This window comes from Cibotium barometz, chromosome 29 (assembly GCF_041138505.1).
Source record: "Cibotium barometz isolate CiBa-2024 chromosome 29, ASM4113850v1, whole genome shotgun sequence".
In the NCBI taxonomy this organism is placed as follows: domain Eukaryota; kingdom Viridiplantae; phylum Streptophyta; class Polypodiopsida; order Cyatheales; family Cibotiaceae; genus Cibotium; species Cibotium barometz.
The window spans coordinates 41,770,402-41,791,150 of record NC_141074.1 but is presented as its reverse complement, the minus strand read 5'-3'; positions in this window follow the sequence as shown (position 1 = coordinate 41,791,150).

The window sequence follows — 20,749 nt, the reverse complement described above, 5'->3', positions numbered from 1 at the left end:
CATATACATCCATATCCATATCCATACATCCACATTCATATCCACATCCACATCCATACATTCATTTCCACATCTACATCCACATCCATACATCCATTTCCACATCCACTTCATACATCCATATCCACATCCACATTCATACATCCACATCCACATTCCATATTTACATCCATACATCCACATTCATACATCCACATCTACATCCACATCCATACATCCATATCCACCTTCCACATTCATACATCCATATCCACATTCCACATTCATACATCCACATTCACATTCACATCCATTCCTACTTTCGAAATAAAAATAAATCTTTTATGCATTTTACTATGCATAAATTCCATTTTAACGAGAATAACACTTTCAAAATAAAAATAAATCTTTTATACATCTCACTATGCATTAATTTTAATTTCAATGAAAAAAATAAATCTTTTATGGATCTTTCTATGCATAAAATCAATATTGATAAGATAACTCTTTTTAAATAAAAATCAAATTCTTTATGCATCTATCTATGCATAAAATAAAAATTGATGAAAATAACTCTTTTAAAATAAAAATAAAATTCTTTATGCATCTATTTATGCATAAAATCAAAATTGATGAGAATAACACTTTCGGATTAAAATAAATTCTTTATGCATCTTTCCATGCATAAATCCAATTTAGTAGGAATTACACTTTTAGAATAAAAGAATTTCTCTTATGCATCTAATTTATGCATAAAATCCATTTATGATAAAAATCACACTTTTAATATAAAAAATTATCTTTTATGCATACAAATTATTTATGATGAAAATCACTCTTTTAATATAAAAGAATTTCTTTTATGAATCTATTTATGCATATAAATCATTTATGAAAATCAGACTTTTAATATAAAAAATTATCTTTTATGCATATGTTTATGCATACAAATCATTTATGATAAAAATCACTCTTTTAATATAAAATAATTTCTTTTATGCATCTATTTATGCATAAAAATCATTTATGATGAAAATCACACTTTTATAATCAAAATAACAATTTCAATATACTTCCTTCTATGCATGGAATTTCATTCTAAAGAAAGTAATACTTTTTTAATAAAATATTTTTAGTATGCATTTCTTATACCTAGGATGAAAATTAACACTTTAAGAATACATATACGATGGGAATTACTCTTTTTGAATTAAAAAAATCAAACTTATTTTTCACAATTTTAGAAAATTTCACCATAACCTCCTTTGTATGGCAATTTTTAAGTCTCTAAAATTAATTGGAAGTTCACTAAGAGTATTTAAATCATTCTAATGTAAACATTTTCTACTTATCAAAGCGAAACATTATGAAAAACTTGATTTTATCCATTAATCATTCATCTAGGATAAAGAATGGTTGGATTTACTAAAGAAGAGAGAGGAATGCCTTTTTTCAATGAGGCATAACATCATATTCAATTTAGAGAAGACAAAAATCATAAAAAAAAACCATAAAAATTAAGCATACATGGGAATTTATGTATTTTCTTACTTCCATTTATCAATTAACTTCAATAGCATTAAAAAGCCATTCCAATTAAGCTTCTCAAGCTTAAGAGGGGTTGAGAAGAGAGAAACATTGAGAAATTATGGAAAAAGATCAAAATTCACACTTTACCTTACAAATTGCTTAATTCTTTGATCACGGTAGAGGCCCCCAACCAATCAATTGGTTTGGTATGCTGATGGAGCCACCAATGGAGATTGACAAAGGAGGGAAGCTCCAATTTCTTCAATTTGGATAGAATTTTAGAGAATAGTAAAAATTATCATTATTTTAGCATAATTCTGGCATAGTATAATTCTCCTATTTTTTTACAAAGGGCTCAGGTTCTATTTATAGGAGAGAGAGGCTCTAACCAAGACCAACTAATTTCTAGAATTTTCTAGATTCAATTTGGTTGAATTTGGACCAGATTTGGACCTAGTTTGGTTCCTTTTTTATTTGGTTTGATCCAAGAGAGAGGAGAGATCAAAATATCACATTATTTTTGAGTTTAAAACTCATTCAAGCATGTGAAGTAGGCGCCTCCTTGAAGGGACTCCCCTTCCTTACACATGTGTCAAAATGGAATCATTATACCCAAAATACCTCATTTTTTACTCATACTTTTCTACTAATAAACCTTGTACATAGTCAACTTTTCATCATCTTATGTGAGCATTTACTCATTTTTGGGGGGATTTCCTTTATTTCTTCCATTTTTCTCCTTCACATATTTGGATTAATCTTATTGGCCCATAGGAACCTTAATTTAAAATTTTGAAAAAATCTTGACCCTCAAGATAAGGCCTCTTGAACAGATTATACTTGATTTCTAAATCTTTTTGAACTTCTGTTTCGGGGAAACTTATTTTAATAAGAAGAGATATTTTTTCATCCAAAAATATTTAAAGACTGAATTACCACTCTCTAGAAGATTTTCTCTCTCTAGGCCAAAACTAGTAGAAAGTATGAGATTTTTTCCCTAGGGAGAAGCAAGAAAGATTGAGGAAATGAAAAGATAGTTGTTGAGGCTCCACAAAGAGGAAAAAGAGACAAAAAGAGAGATGGCAATGAAAAAAGGGGATGAGGAGCCCAATAGGCATTTGACGAGATGGATAGGGCCAAAAGAAATCAAGATAGGATTGAGGGCCAGATCCTCTTGCTTAGAGAAGAGCACGTCATAATCATTAGAGAAGTGAAGGCTAGGGCAAATAGGGATAAAGTGGAGCTAGTCAAGGAAGAAGCTTGACTAAGAGCCCTGGGGATGCCGAGGAGTTCCAAGAAGTTTATGAACTAGAAGCAAAAAAAGTGGAACAGTGGGAGGCCATGCCATGGAGGACCCAAAGGAGGTGTGGGGTGAATATTCGAAGAAGGTGACAGCGGCAATGCAATCCTCCACACCTAACTGCAGGCAGATAGTTTCCTCCCCAAAGGCAAGATGAAAATCCGGAGGGAGGATCCAAAAATCTGGACATGGGAAAGCTAACAAGAGCTGTCCCTATGAGAGCCTTGAAGATTGCTTCCCACAACCAAGGAGACAAGTAAGCAGAACCCAGCGGAGCACACACCAACAAGGAAAAGGAGCCGCAAGCTCAAAATGAGCAGCTTAGACTAGAAGTAGAGACATGGAAGAAAAGATTCACCCAGCAGAAAGGTGATGGGAAGAGGATGCAGGAGCAGCGTGAGGGAAATGGAAAGGAGCTAGTATTATAAAAAAGGAGTGTCAATGGTATAATCCCCAATGATGAGCTACGAGAGCATGCGTGGGAAGCCACAAAAAAGCTGGAAGAAAGAGCTAGAGATGAGGCCTCTCTTAGAGCACGGATTGAAGAGATGGACAGTCTGGTGCTAGAGTACAAGGTGAACAAAGGCAAGATGAATTGACAATAAAAGCCCTCAAGAACGAGATTGAGTCCACAACCCCTGCCAAGAACACAAGAGGAAAAGGAGGCAAAATGACAGTCAATGAGCTGAACATCGCCCTGACAACCCATGCTAATCTAAACAAAAGACAAGATCAGCTAGATGCCACAAGGAGAACACACGCGAAAGAGATGAAGGCATCCATCTCTAAACTCAAGAAAAGACAAGAGCACGTGGAGACCATAAGGAAGGCCCACACTGCCAAAGTGCAGAGCAAAGATAAAATGATTGACGATTTCCAAGGGTGGGAAAACAAGATCTTTTATATTTCTGAAGAGGGATTTGACTACAGGGGAAGATGCTGGACATCCTGAGAGGCTAGGGAGGAATCTTACATTCTACCCCACTTAAAAAACGCGAGATGTCATCTCACAGGTGGAGTATGATCTCTTTCATCTTCTTCTTCTTCTTCAATCACTTCCAGCATTACTACCTTGGAAGTGGACGGTCGATTTGGGAACAACTCTCTTTGACTTCCTCTATTCTGAGGTGGAGGTCTTGCATTACCTTGGATTGAAACTACAGGTTGGATAGAGAGTCTACCTCTGGGATTTCCCTGATTTTGGCGAATAGAACCCTGATTACTCTGGAGGGAAGGGGCTAGAGTCTGGAATCTTGATCCCTGATTTTCTTGCCCTAAAAACCTTGATCCAAAAGGAGTTAAGCAATTCATGCTGCGATGTCCAAAAGGAGTTGGGCAATTCATGCTACGATGTCCAAACCCTTGACAGTTATAGCATTTCACTCTCTTGTTCAAGGGTGGAACTTCTGAAGTTGAAATCCAAGGGATTGAGTTTCGGGAAAAGGACATTTCTTCCATTCTGAAACTTCCCATATCTTGGGTTTGACCCTCCTATCTCTTAGGCGGAGGAAGGTTGGAATCACCTTCTGGGAATAAAAACCTTTTGAAAGGTGATGGTGCTGGCTTTGGCGGGACTTTGACATCAAAGGCCTTGGCAAAATCCTTCGCCATCCGAACTGCTTCGGCGGCCATGGAAACTGGCTTGGCATTCTTCACCAGGATATTCAAAGGTTCATTCAGTCCCCAAGAGAACCTGGCCATCAGCTGTTCTTCATCCAACGGAGGCGAGTATTTGAGGAGGAGGGCGAATGCTTGGTGATATACTTCAATAGTTCTACTCCCCTGGGTTAACTCTAAGAATTCATTCATCTTTGTTTCTAAAAAGCCAGGAGGACAGAACCTCGTCCTTAGGTAAATTTTGAGATCAGTCCAGGTTTGGGTATTTCGGTCGAGACGGTTTGTCTCGCAGTGGTTTCTCCATGCCACTCTAGCTGACTCCACTATCTTTAGCCTTGCAAGAGCCATTTTGCTCTTCTCATTGTACCCGGTGACATTGAAGTATTCTTCCATTGTTTGATCCACTTCTCCACAGTCTCGCCCAAGTTTTCCCCTTCTCCCTTGGAAGGTCCAGGCTATGAACTATGAAGAGTTTTACGAACATCTAGGTCGAGCTCTTCTTTATCGAGTTGGGGGTTAACATTTCTACCACGACGACCTCGATCCATGTTCCTATCAATATGAAAATTCTTGTTAAGTCTCTTTATTTATGATTCAATCCGATTTTTGATTCAACTGATTCCGGGGTTCTCTAAATAGGTCGGCTCTCCACAAAATCAAGGGATAAAGATACTCATATAGAATGCATTATCAGTTTGTAATTCATTCAAAATATTTCATTCATATCTTTAACACAATAATGGTCCATCAGACTGAATTTTTCCATCTGAACAGTCCTCCATCGGGATTTTAATTTTTTAGATTTTTAATTTATCATCCCTTAACTTGATCCACTGATCATCAAAAGTTAACAGTAGTAATCTGCCAGCACAATCCACTAATCTCATAGTGATTTGCTATAGTCATTAACGTCATTCCAGTTATGAACATCATCACAGGGACTCGTCCCATTCATCCTCATTGTGGTTTTGCTCAGTTTATTACATTTCAACTAAATTTCAGGAATCATTGTTTTTCAATCAGAATCCAAATCAACTCATCAGTTCACTGACCACAACTTAAAAATCATATCAACCACATTCAAATTCATCATCTGGATAGCATTAATGCTTATAATTTCAAGTCTTAGATTTACTCGTATATACTGCCAGTAAAGAGCTGCAGTTATACCTTCAGTATATACGGGTAGTCACGGTTCTTGAAACTATAAGGTAAATACCATCATGTCTAGGCCTCAAGCAGTCAGGGATTCCATACAATTGTGGAACTTCCATCTGAAGACCCAATTACCAATTTATAAATTTCAGTTTGAATATCAAATTGTATAAATTTTATCACACAATTACAACCTTTTAGTGCTTCTTGATAAATTTTTGACATATTTGGCTTCTCGGTTGATCCTCATTAGCCAAATAGCTCTGATACCAAGTGTGAGATCCCTGTCCCGCAACAATTTCAGGGGTGCTAGCAGCGGAAGTAGCACTTCTTCCACGAGGCAAGGTCCCACACTCGGGGCCTCGCCCACGGATATCCAGACAGAGACTAATCCATCGGTTTTTCCAAAACCGAACCCGGAAAAACTTCCTTTGCCCGGAAAGCACGGGCGATTCCACCAGGATAACTTTTCCCTAACGTAGTCAAAAGCCTTAACTAACTGAGCTCATCTGACCGAACCCGTAAGTCCCATAGTCAGATCAAGGAAAAAGACTGTACTTGGATTATAGAGACGAATGCCTTTTTCCTCATTGAGAGGCACAGCCGTTGATTCTTTTCTTGATTCTTTTCCTTAGAACAATTTTTGTCCGGGATTTACTTCATCTATCGAACTAAACAAAAATTGAGTCTCGATTTACGGATCCATAAATCCAGCCTAACCCCATCCAGTCCCATGGGTTAGCGAATCGCCCAACCACTGTAGTGATGGGATCCAATTAGGAATTTGGTTAGGTTTTGTCTCGGGTACTAAGGAAAAGAGTTCCCAGGCCCCCTAGCCGGATGTTCATGCAAACATAAAACTAGTCACACCACTTACACACCCAATATGAAATTGTCTTTTTTTCTCAGCATCAACTATCTTTAAAACAATCCTTTAATGAAACCATTGTATCACTGATCACAATCCTCCAAAATATCCGGTTGAATCTTAATTTTCAATCATTTCTTCATCGGAGTATATATGGCATCATTTGCAACCAGAACGCTCTCACCACCAATAGTTTCTAGCTTATAGTACCCGGCAAAATAATCACTTATAAAAATCAAGATGGAATCTCTATTGAAGATCAGCAAGATCAACCAACAGATCCATATAAAAGAGCCATGAAAGAGCCATATAAAAGAGCCATGAACTCATCCGTTGTTGAGGACAAGCAAGGTCAATCATCCAGATCCATGCCCAGTTTCAAAAAACAACTCTTACTCCTTGATTCAATATCTTCCACGACACACGTGTGGGTATCTTCAGCGACCCAGAGCCCGAGCACCATATGGTCAACACCCTCTGGGATCCTTCGCAGGTCACCTAGCGCTTCACTCATAGGTCGCTTCCTTGGTCCCTCATCCACCGTACCGAAAGCTCACCATTTAAATCGAACCGAGGCTGGTCAAGACCTCGGTCGACCATGCTACACGAGACGTCCTCTGTTAACTCTCCGTCAGCTATTGCAACTTTATCAGTTAGGTCTCCATGACCTTGATCACAAGACGGTTAAAATACTTTCCCAACATTCTTGACATAAAACAATCATTTACAAACAGGTCACAAATACAGTTTCTATAATGAACTCTCGTCTTTCCACATTATCCCTCATCAGTCCACATTACTTATTTGACATTCCATTCATATGTGTACTCATTCTTATCCAATCACATCATTTTCCATCTCATCACATCAGATTCATTCACATCACATATCATTTATTCACATCCCAATTCACATGTCATCACATCTCATCCATTCACTCATATTGACGTCTCATCATTTCACATACACATTCGCATTTATTATTCCACATACACATCCACATTCGTACATCCAATTCCACATCCACATTCATACATATACATCCATATCCACATCCATACATTCACTAAAAAATAAATACATCCATATCCATACATTCATTTCCACATCACTAAAAAATAAATACATCCATATCCACATCCACATCCATACATTCATTTCCACATCTACATCCATATCCATACATCCATTTCCGTATATACTGCCAGTAAAGAGCTGCAGTTATACCCTCCGTATATACGGGTAGTCACAAGTCTTAGAACTATAAGGTAAATACCATCATGTCTAGGCCTCAAGCAGTCAGGGATTCCATACAATTGCGGTACTTCTATCTGAAGACCTAATTACCAATTTATGAATTTCAGTTTGAATATCAAATTGTATAAATTTTATCATACAATTACAACCTTTTAGTGCTTCTTGATAAATTTTTGACATATTTGGCTTCTCGGTTGATCCTCATTAGCCAAATAACTCTGCAACGGATATCCAGACAGAGACTAATCCATCGGTTTTTCCAAAACCGAACCCGAAAAAACTTCCTTTGCCCGGAAAGCACGGGCGATTCCACCAGGATAACTTTTCCCTAACATAGTCAAAAGCCTTAACTGACTGAGCTCATCTGACCGAACCCATAAGTCCCATAGTCAGATCAAGGAAAAAGACTGTACTTGGATCATAGAGACCAACGCTTTTTTCCTCATTGAGAGGCACAACCATTGATTCTTTTCCATGGAACAATTTTTATCCGGGATTTACTTCATCTATCGAACTAAACAGAAATTGAATCTCGATTTACGGATCCATCAGTCCAGCCTAACCCCATCCAGTCCCATGGGTTAGCGAATCGCCCAACCACTGTAGTGATGGGATCCAATTAGGAATTTGGTTAGGTTTTGTCCCGGGTACCAAGGAAATGAGTTCCCAAGCCCCCTAGCCAGATGTTCATGCAAACATAAAACTACTCACACCACTTACACACCCAATATGAAATTGTCTTTTTTTCTCAGCATTAGCTATCTTTAAAACAATCTTTTAATGAAACCATTGTATCACTGATCACAATCCTCCAAAATATCCGGTTGAATCTTAATTTCCAATCATTCGTTCATCGGAGTATCTATGGCATCATTGGCAACTAGAACGCTCACCACCTGTCCAGTTTAGGGGCCTTTTCAATAGTTCCTAGCTCATAGTACCCGGCAATATAATCACTTATAAAAATCAAGATGGAATCAACCAATAGATCCATATAAAAGAGCCATGGACTCATCCGTTGAGGACCAGCAAGGTCAATCAACCAGATCCATGCCCGGTTTCAGAAAACAACTCTTACTCCTTGATTCAATATCTTTCACGACACACGTGTGGGTATCTTCGGCGACCCAGAGCCCGAGCACCATATGGTCAGCACCCTCTAGGATCCTCGAACCGAGGCTGGTCAAGACCTCGGCCAACCATGCTACGCGAGATGTCTTCCGTTGAGTCTCCGTCTCAGCTGTTGAAACTTTATCAGTTAGGTCTCCACGACCTTAATCACAAGACGGTCAAAATGCTTCCCCAACATTCTTGACATAAAACAATCATTTACAAACAGGTCACAAATACAGTTTCTATAATGAACTCTCGTCTTTCCACATTATCCCTCATCATTCCACATTACTTATTCCACATTCCATTCATATGTGTACTCATTCTCATCCAAAAGTTCCCTTACAGGAAGCCCTATAGAAGGAAGAGCTAGATTTTTCACTTTCTTGCCAAATTGCTATACTGCTCACTCGCGGGGGGGGTGGGGTGGGGGTTCAACTCAAAAAATGTTAGTGTACCACGTGAGTTGAACAGGAGGGGTTTTTTATTTAGATACATTGAGAAAAATTAATACAATTACATTAACAGGAGGGGTTTTTCAATTCAATTTTAGAAAAAAAATCATTTAGTTCATAAGTAAAGAGGGGTTGTTTTATTGGGGGAAAAATTTTAGTTAAGGGGTTCTTAAAATACCTCTTGAATGCACGTGATACCTAGGGTTTTCTAGTAGTGCATCCCCCAAGACTACTCGTAGCTTCTTTGAATGGACCTTTTTAGATTGATGAACTACCACTTGAAGCTAAGAGTTTGATAGTAGAGAAGGTGGTTGTTGCTAGTTATAGTGTTTGCTTCGAGTAAAAGGAGATAATAAAGAAAGAAGAAAATCAAGCCTCCATTACCTTAGAGATAAGTAAGAAAGGAAAACCCAAGTATGAGTGGATCCTTTGGGTTGATCAGCCTCGATATCAGGGCTAGTCACAATCTTTTGTCTTACAAGAGACATGGACTTGTTAGGCCACCCACCCCTCACACCATTCACAGCTACCATTACCATAGTAGATAATTATTAGGCAACCACAACTACCATTATTGTAATAATTACTACAGTAAATAATTATTAGTCCATGACTGCCAATTGTTTTGAAGCAGAGTTTTTCATTGGATCTAAATCTCCATCTTGCAAGTTTTATATGACCCCCGCATGTACAGTCAAATAATATATCATCCTTGAAAGGAGATGGATTGCAACCACCACTGAAAGTATCATTATTTGGAAAAAGTGAACCACAACTTAATCTACCCCACAGAATGATACTTGTAGCCTTGGTGGATAAACTCTAGACCATCCTAAGCCTTATCATCAATTTACACCACCATCCCCTTTTTATGGAGATCTTTACAAAGCCTTACCAACAACAGAGACAAAGACCACCCCCACAACAATGACAAACTCAACAAGCCTTCAAGGAGGTCACCAAGAAAGAATGGGTACCTAAGATTACCCTACCTAGCCAAGGAATGTATGATGCTAAAGCAAAGTTTTAACAGCCATATTTTGTCCAAAATCCTACCTATGAGCACAAATCTTCCAAGTGAGAGCCTCACACAAAAGAGGCTTACCCACAACCCTCCCCCCTCCCCCTCCCCCTCCCCCCCTCGAGATGTTAGAAGCTCAAGGCTTCTACAAGGGGAACTCGTCTTGGGTCCCAAAACCTCACCATCCACACCACAACTCCCTTAGCCAAAGAGAGCAAGTGATGGTGGCCCCAATAATCAACACTGCGTTGTTAGGAAGATCAAGATTTCTACAAAGGGAACCCCTACATTTGGGTTCCAAGGTCAAAGAAACTCGTGTCATAGGCCTCTACATACACCCAAATGTCAAATCCAAGATAGAGTGGAGACCCAAAGCCATGCTCCAACACCACCCCCAAAGATTAAGCAAGAGTGGAGAGTAGTAGCTTCTTCCTAGACTCACGTGCCAACACTACCATTAAAGCAGTCAGAAGAGTTAATGGGTGTATCACCATGGCTATGTGTGGCGTGATGGCCATAACCTTGTCAGTTCTAATAAAAAACAAGAGCAACCCATAGTGTCAAAACCCCAACAAAGTAGTGCACACACTACCTTTGCTTCCGCAAGCGGTCTAACGGCTCAAAAGTGACCAAGGTGCGTGCCAAGAAATCTGATAGCTCAAAGCGATCACCAAGGTCCCACAACACCTACGTGCGCTACACTACAACACCAACTCACCAACTAGAAGGCCAAAGTTCAATCAAGTGCACCAACAAATCCAGCGCCACGACATCCAAGCTTTTGTTGTTGGATGGGCAAGCAATTTTCTTCCTTCACTCATTGATCCCTCATTAAACCCCAGTTGGTGCATATGTAACATAGCACACCCTCTCAATTGTACATGCAAATATAAATAAGAATGATTGAAAACTTAAAATTTAAAACAAAGTTTTTAAAAAAAACTATAAAAAACAAAAACACATACACGTGCACACAATGTACGCACACCCGAATGTGCACACACACATTTGCATACACACATTCACACACATAAAATGCATGTGGCACACACATTCACATATACAAAATACATGTGCACACACACATTCACAAAACAGAAACCAAGTCTTTTTTTTTATTTTCTCCACCCCCTCTTTATCTAACCCCCTTCTTCTTTTAATTTTCTACCCCCCTCCCCCAAAAAAAATAATTTAACCCTTTCGTCTATATAATTTTTACTTTATTACAAACCTCCTACTTTTTCCACTTAATTATTAACCCCCCCAACATTTTTTCTCGAGAACAAACAAAACATGGCCAGCCGAACTGCCTAGCCCAATTGCCCGACCCTTTTTGGCTACCTCTTGTGTATGGCCACACTAAGGGGGCGAGGGGATTGTACCCGCATGGGGGGGGATACCCTTGCACCCACTGCCCCCTCCCCCTTCGCTTGTGCCCGCCGCCGCTGCTGCTGCCGGCCCCAATCATGCTTCACTCATGCAGTTCAACACTCTTATGTCTCCACATGTATCCCCTCCTTCCTTAGCACCCATGGGCTTAAATCACCCAGGTTCATGCCCTATGCCATCTTCTTCTCCTTCGCTCTCATGTACATGGGCTTCCCCTCATGTTCAAACCATGCATCTCTTGGCCGCCAACACCATGTGCCCACGGTCGCTTTCGACGACCACTATCAACCCTCCCCAAGCCCCCCTTTCTCATGTGTGGCCATACTATGGGGGGCCAACCCATGGGGATAACTATTAAGATATAGGCCTTGGAGCCTTAGTGAACAAGGGTGTAGAAGGTGTGTGGGTGTGAATGGTCCTAAGGGAGCCACCTAACCCTAGGCCACTAGCAAGCCTATTTAAAGGCACATGCCAAAAGCATTTGTATGAGCATGAAGCTTAGTTGTATTTTGAGCAACTTAATAAGCAAGATCTTTTCTTGTATTTTGGGTCTCTCTCTCCTCCACATCTTTTTGATCTAGTATAAGCACCACGAATTCTATCATGGTATCTAGAGCTAGGCAACTTGCAAGGTGTAGAATAGGTCAAAAAGTGGTTTTTAGAGTGCATCTCATCTACCCCAGTGAGTGGAGGCCTTCCAACAACTTGAAGAGGACGAATCTAGAGCTAGAGCTAGGCAACTTGCAAGGTGTAGAATAGTCAAAAGAGTGGTTTTTAGAGTGCATCTCATCTACCCCCAACGAGTGGAGGCCTTCCAATAGCTTGAAGAGGACGAATCTCAGCGTGCTTTCAACTAGGAAGTTGAAGAAGAATCCTAGGCGCTGAGCTTCGTACCATCAATTGCTAGATTTACTCTTAGGAGGCCGCGGCATTGAGCTCTAAGCAGGCCGGCACCGTTTCTTCTACGCTGCTACTGTCGTACACCAATACACCACTTGTGGGCACCCGCCTGTGGGCACCATAGGCCTGAGGTAAGTTAGGGCTTTTGAAGCCCATGACCTAAGGGCTTAGGATCTCAAATCTCAGCCCTAATGGTAGGCTGAATCGATCGTGGGAGTTGAAAAACCAGGCACCTATACTGTTTTTTCTCTATGAAAGCTTGCTCAAGTTTGTTAATAGTGTTCATAAACACTGATAGTGTTGCTTAACACTAATAGTGGTCATAACCATCAAAGGAGGAGGTCTTTAACACTAAGGAGGCTCTTCTTCATCAATATTGGAGGCCGGGCACACACCATAAGTGCCACATTATAAGTCTTCATCAACCCGCATCTATGCTTACCTTGGCAAGATTTCAAGGAGAAATGGAGTAACCATAAGCCATTATTGTCTTCATCCCATAAGCCAAAGAGGTTGAAGTTTTCTGGTTTTTTATCATCAAACTCAGTTCCTTGAGTGGTTTAAAGTTGGGCACATGTACACTAAGTGCTCATCTTTAATGTTTTTGTATATCACCCTTGAGGCTCTTGTTTGTAAGAGGCATAGGCATGTCATAAGCCATATGCTCTCATTTCCCAAGCCCAAGGCATGTTATTCCGCTGCATACTCAGCATTTTCATCTTCTAAGATGAGTTTTAAGTTTGAGCATAGCATCCCTAAGTGCTCTACCTTGTTGATGGTCATGTTTTTGATAAATGTTTCTTGGCATTGTATTTGTAAGAGGCATAGGCAACATTATGAGCCATGCCCTCACCTCTTGAGCTAAGAATGACGTGCCTTATTAGTTTGAGCATTTACCTCAACCACTTACTCACTTTCATTAAGCTTGTACTTTCAAACCCTAATGACACCCATGCATGAGGCCCCTCCAGGAGCGTCTCCCACACGCTCCTCCCTTTGATCCTATCACTCTATAGGCCCCCATGCTATCATGCTTTTGATGACCACTATCAACCCTGCCTAAGCCCCCTTTCTCCTGTGTGGCCGTACTGTATAGGGGAACCATGTCATGGGGATGATTACCCATGCCCACGCATGGGAGGGACGAACCACATACATCTCATGCATGGGCCTCTCCAGGTGTCATCTCTTCCCTTGCCATCATGTGTTGACCTACGTGCCCACGTTAAGTGCTCACACTCATGTATAATCCCTTGGCTACCAGCTGTCACCCCAAAAGCCTTTGATAACACTCATGTCTAACCTAGCTGCACTCATTCTCGTTACCTTAAAGACTATGCCACCCATGCCATTGGCTCCCTTGTAGTGCTCCTGCCCTCACGCTCCCTACCTAACTACACACCCACAACCCGATGCATGTGTCCCATCTAGCTCCCTACACCTCACATCCCACGTGTACCGTCTCAACACCCTCATCGGCCTAGATGGTGTTGGAATCTGTAAAGTGGTCTTACCATGAGCTTGATGCCAAATAGAGAAGGCACAAACTTTGTGTTGCTTTTGACTAGAACTAGTGGCCCGGGACTATTTTCTTGTTTTGTCCAACCTAGTGTGAAAGATAGTCATTTGTATAAGTCATTTTTTATATTGAACAATATAGAAGTTATGAGATAAGTGTGTGAACAAGTGATTGGCTTTGCTGAGCTATACTATTGATGACTTGCCTAAATTGGGTTACTGATATGAAACACCTTAGTGAGTTAAGTCATTTTTGACATTGAGCAATATAGAGGTTATGAGATAAGTGTGTGCACAAGTGATTGACTTTGCTAAGCTATACTATTGATGACTTGCCTGAACTGGGTTACTGATATGAAACACCTTAGTGAGTTAATTGTAAAAAAAGGAGGCCATCCTTGCATATACAAAGTAATCTAAATGACTCTGATAATGAAGATCAAGAGTCTAAACTTGACTCTACCAAGATCATGCTTACATAAGTGTAACCCTTTCGAGGGTGTTCCGTGCAACATTGGGTGTGGTGGTGTGGAAGCATCATAGACGCATGATTTGTTCCTCTATTTCTCTAGTGCGTTTATGAGTGATTCCCACTAGATCCATGGCTCTAGAATGAGAGTTGAATAATAGATCAATCCCTACTTATGTACATTGTACGTTTACTCTGAGTTGATGTTGAGTTAAGCCATTGTTCAAGACTTCACAATTATGTCCTTAGGTTCCTTTATTGAGTATCTTTTCTTCCTTCTTTAAGACATATTAATGATAGGTGAAGGGAAAAGGATGATTCTCTTCACAGAATCCATCTGTAAGGTCCCTCCCAAGCCATGTATGTATGTGTCTCTTTTAATATAGATTTCAATAAGGAAAGAGAGTGTAATTAGACAAGAGTGAGACAACAAGGCTAGAAACATAATGAAAGTGTTAGAATAAAAATATTAGCTCCAAAAATCCTAAAAAAATAAGAACATAAGAATAGTTTTATTGAGAGATAAGTATCCCCAAAAATAGAATTTCGAATTTAGGTGATAAGAGGTCATATTTAGAGTACTTTTACACATTTAGAGTACTTTTACACATTTAGAGTCCATGCATACTAAAAACGTGAAAAAACAACGTGTTTCTAAAGATGGTGCGTTTGTGGCTATATACAGACGTTTTTGCCTTTTCTGCCCGCGTTGGCTTGTAGACCGGATGCCTTCCCGTTCTTTTGATTGGTTATATGACTATATTCTGAGTTTTTATCAGAGAGTTATGGCCAAAACAATTTGCTGTTTCTATCAGGGTCTCTACACAGAGAAAACTATGAGAAGGCAGCAAGTAGCCTCAAGGTAATCCTAGAGTTTGAGATGTATATATCCCTTCATTCTTATCTAATATCTTAGAAAAGAAGCTTAGATTGCTATGGTCTTTCGGAGGAAGAGACCAAAACTCCATAGCTTTTCTTTTAGAGAAAGAATAGTATGCCGTAGTCCTGTAAGAGAAGGCTATTTTGCCATAGACCTTAGAAAGAGAGAAGCGTCACAGTACAAGTAAGAGGAGACAAAGCTTGGGGATGATAGGATGATCTCAATCGTAAGATAAGGTATTAGAAGACTCTATTCTCATATGTCAAGTTCTAAAGCTCTTGTAACGAGCAAAGGCAACGATAAACGACAAATTTCTATAAGGTATATACATATTTTGTTTTTCAATTATATATCATTCTTAAGAGTTGAGGTATGGCCCCGGCTTCTCTATTAATTGTTAATTAGTGATCTATTTGATTGATTTACTATTTAAATTTTGTATTCTTTTAAACAATAACATATACCTTAATAAAGAGTGTCTTATTGCAATCTCAAGTTGAAATGCTAAAATGGGTTTTACATGGCAAGCTCGTCCATCTTATAAATACATTTTTTCAAACTCTTATTTGCACAATGGTCGATGCTAGTAGGTAGTATGAACTGCACACATAAGAGCACATGTATGTATGGTTTATGGCATTACAAAATTTAATTTCAACGTACAAGACTTGGAAAACACTTACTTGGAGCATCTTGTGCCAATCGTGGGACTTCAAACCCATATAGTTGCTCAACGCCTCTTTTCTTAGTGGTTGTAAAGGCTCCCTTCAATGATCTCATGCATCCAGTGGGAGTATGTAAAGTGGTGATGGCCTGCTTTACATGCTTCTCCTCTTTCTTTGATATAATCCATGGTGCAGGCGGAAGACGAACGTGCCCACCCTCCTCTCGTGGCCAAGCTTGATGCATACATCCTGCGACCCACAAGTCCTCCTGTACGCTAACATTGTCTTGTTTACCAATAACATGTTCCCAAATACCAGATCCCACATTCTTGAAGATGTGCATGGGACCAAGAAGATGGTTGATCTTAAGATGGGTCCAATATGGTAGCCGAAAAAAATGGAGTACCTACACAAGGGATTGCTCTATGTGACCTTTAATCCAATTAGAGACTACACAAAACAAGATTGAAAAACATTACTATACCTATTCATGCCATCTGGAGGAAGAATATTTGTAGACTCCCAAATACGCTTCCAATCTTTTGCACAAACATTTTCAAAATATAGATCTGCTCTCCTTCGTCGTCGCCTCTTCCAACAGAGCACTAAACCTAAGTACAAGGAGCAGACAAAGAGCACACACGGGTGAAGGAAACTAGCCAAAAAGAAGACTCACTTTTTCAGAGGTGAGTCAGTTTGTCCTTTGCCCTGTCTCTTTCCTTCCATTTGTTTATGCTATTGTCTCTTTCCTTTATGGGTTTGTCTCCATCCTTCTCCTTCTCTGGTTGCCATCTGGTGAACGATTGTGACAGGGGGCGACAGTGGGCTTTTTATAAGGACGATTTGTCGGAGGTCGGTCGCTTTCAAAAAAAAAATTTCGCAGGCCGCGCGTAGGAATGCGTGTATGTCTGCGTGTATCCTGTCTGCACAAACGGTTCACACGCATATACACACATTTTTGGACGGGTGTATACACGCGACTGTGTTTACCCCATACTATGGTCTTAGAGCTGATGGGTGGCTTGGATGATGGTATTTGTGTTTGTGCTGATTCACTTGGTACTAATGTGGAGGTGATCTATGGCTTATGTGATGAATACAAGTATGCTATCATGATGACTTATCTCTCGATGTGAGTCAAGAGACAGCCCATGATGTACATGAGGATGGTGATAGTCATGCATGCAATAATGTGTGTGCAACCTTTGAAGATAACCACACAAGATGGATGTTGTGGTGATAGTGATGTAGTTTTTGAAGAGTTGTAGGAGGATAACTCTATAGTTCTGAGTGTTGTTGAAGATGTGAATTCTCTAGATAGTGATGTCAGTTTGATGGTGGAAAATCATATGTGCTAGCTTGCATTTGTGCTTTGATGCAATCATGTATATACTTTTATTTTTGCAGATTCTTTATGGATCCAGGTTCTTCATCCGATCCATTTGCGTACAGCAATTGACTGATGGAGATGCTAAATCATTTTGGGCGCCATCCTGGTCCAGTTGAGCTTACAGAGTACATGTATGCCCATCCCCCTCCTTCCATGCCTGGTGTCTATACCCCTACCACAAGTATCCAAGGCACTCCACTACCGTCTGTGCCTGCGAGTCCGACGAGATGGCATGCAGCTTCTCCTCTTCCATGCCCACCGAGGAGACATACCTCGTCCTAGACACACTCACGCACACCCTCCCAAGCACCGTCATGTAGGGCTCACAGCCACCATCACGTACTCTCAGAGCCACCGTCACGTCAGGGCTCATAGCCACCATCACGTAGACAATCCCCCAGTCGTGACTCCACCCGCACAGCAGTAGGAAGAGTGGGAGTGGAGGATGGGGCGGGTGCTTTGGTGGGGGAGGTAGTAGGGCACGCGGTGAGAGAGGAGATAGAGGGAGAAGAGTTAGAGGAGACAGTGAGGATGAGGAGGAGATGAGCCAGGTGGAGGGAGTGATCTGCTATGATGTGACGGATAGGGGCGGGATAGTGATGGATGCGAGGGGGAAAGAGGTAATGGAGTACATGCGTGGGGTAGTATCAAACTTGTATAGAAATTGTTTTATTAGATTTAAAGATCAAAATAGCCGATTAGTTGGGGAGGTGATAGAGGCTGTACATAGTCGAAACCCCAATCCCCCACATGCTACATTCTCGGATGTATGGGGAAGGACACGAATAAGGGAGATCTTAAGTAGTAAAAGATCTCACCTTAAAAAACTCGCGTACGATGATGGGCTAAATGTAGTTGCGGGTGGCTATCCTGCCGAGAAACCTACCACCCCACTGTGCACAAACGTGAGTGGAAGGAGGCAAAGAAACGAGCAGAGAGTGGCGTGAAGAGCAGGCAGCATGTGGAGGCACGACGGATCCAGATGGGCACCATTGGATCTTCGCATTTCGGATCTGGCGGCGTTGAGTCATGGGAGGCAGAGTTCGTAAGTATCTTGCCACTTTATTTGATTGTTTACTTAATTCATTGATTCTATGATTGTTTTAATCTTACAAATTGTGTTGATTATGATACAGCGACGGGTTACGGGGAGGAAGCCCACAGCCCACGATACTGGGTATGCTCGCCGGCATAGCAGACGTGACACGTGGGCCCTCTTCAGAGCTGAGGGACGTATTACGGATGTGCAGTTTGAGATGGCCATGAGACCATACGGTCGACAGGTACTTGAAAACTCTAAACGAATGATTTTGGTTTATTGAATTACATATATATATACTTATATACTATATATTACTTGAACAGGCACAAGCTGCTGATGATCCACCCGCCGCCACTGCAGAGGGTGGACTTGAGCACTACTCATCGGACATTCCAACCGATGTGAGCTCATCTGAGCATGGAGGGAGCAGCGAGTCATCATCTGGGTCTGAGTAGTACTTAGACTTATAGTATCACATTCCATATTAAGGATGTGGTTGTATATATATTTTTGTAACTGAAGCCATGGGCTACTTTGACATATGGACTCCCTTGTATATATGTGTACACATAAAATTTTGATAGAGTAATATTGAATCATGAATCGATAGTATTGCATTCATGTCTGTCTTGAATCGTGTATTGACAATGTATGCATTCATGTCGTTCTTGTCTTAAATCTTCCTCGTGGATATCTTCCTCGTGGATGGTCCAATGCACCCAAAAAAAAATCCAGAGAGTGTTATTGGGTGCTGGAATGCTGGAACAGCATTCAGGTACCAAAAAGCACTCTCTGGATTTTTTTTTGCTCTCTGTTCGCGTGTATAGACGCGTCAACTCTGTAAAAATTCACGTGTATATACACGGATAATCTGTAAAACACGCGTGTATAGACGCGTCAAATCTATGAAATACGCGTGTATAAGCGCAGCTAAACTGACAAAATGCATGTATACACCCTTCTATCAGCGCGTCTAAGCACAGCTAAACTGACAGAACGCGTGTATATGCTCGTGTATCAGCGCGTCTGAACATTCCTATACACGCGCTTTTACACGCATGTCTCTGGCTGCGATTATACACGCGCTGATACACGAGCCCGCTACTTTTTTTCACAAGTCATTTTTAGCAGCTAGGAGTGCGGGTATGAGCCCGATCCCTTGTAGTGATGTATCCTTCATCATAGCATCTATAAGAGTATAGGTACCTTGATGTTGCTTTGCAGAGCGAGTAAAGGGAGTATGAGAAAAAGGAGTGCCTACCAACTAGAGTGGCTCTAGCCTTGATTATGCTGGAGAGCAAGGAGTGAAGGGAGTATGAACAAAAGGAGAGTGTGACAAAGTGATGCTTGGAGTGAATCGCTACTGCCATTAGCACTACTACCAGCACTATGGATGCTATGAGACCTATGTTGTGAACTCTCTACACCACTAGCACTATTCCAAGTACTCAGGGTGGCGGGACTCGATGACCCGAGAACATGTGAAGTAAGCTCCAACCTAGCTATGTCATGTTGATTAGGGCAAAGTATCTAGAAGAAATTCTGGATCTTATCTTCCATGTAGTCCCTAGGGGGTCCACTAAATAATATGTAAGATAGCACGTGCATTCAACAGAAGGGGTTTTTTCTTGGATGGACGTACATAAATATTTACATACATAAGTGTTTTTTAAATTGAAAAGTGAAAAAATCCATACATAAGGGTTAGTTTTATTACAAAACTCCATAAATAAGGGGTATCTTTAATATACAAAATTTTTTAATAAGGTTATTTTTAAATACCCCTTAAACACATGTGCTATAGGTAGTGTTTACATAGTGGAAGTGTCATGGATTACTAGATATGGCTACTTTTTTAAACAAAACATAGATAAGGCTCAAAACAAGATATACTCATACATACAAAAGCATAAATAAAAAAAGACCTTGTGTGTAAGAGCTTACCTCGAGTGGTCTAGAAGAGCTAATGGCTCAAAAAAGATAAGAGACCTACAATACAAGAAAATGAGGTAATCATGAGAGAAATGCTAAGAAAAGTATTCTCTATACATACTCTATGCATACTATATATATTTATACTTATGCTCTATGCATGAAAAGAGTATGCATGCTCTATGCATACATAGCATGCATGCTCTATGCATACTCTTTGTGTGCATCTATACTCTTATGTATGCATACGCTTGATGCTCTTTATACAT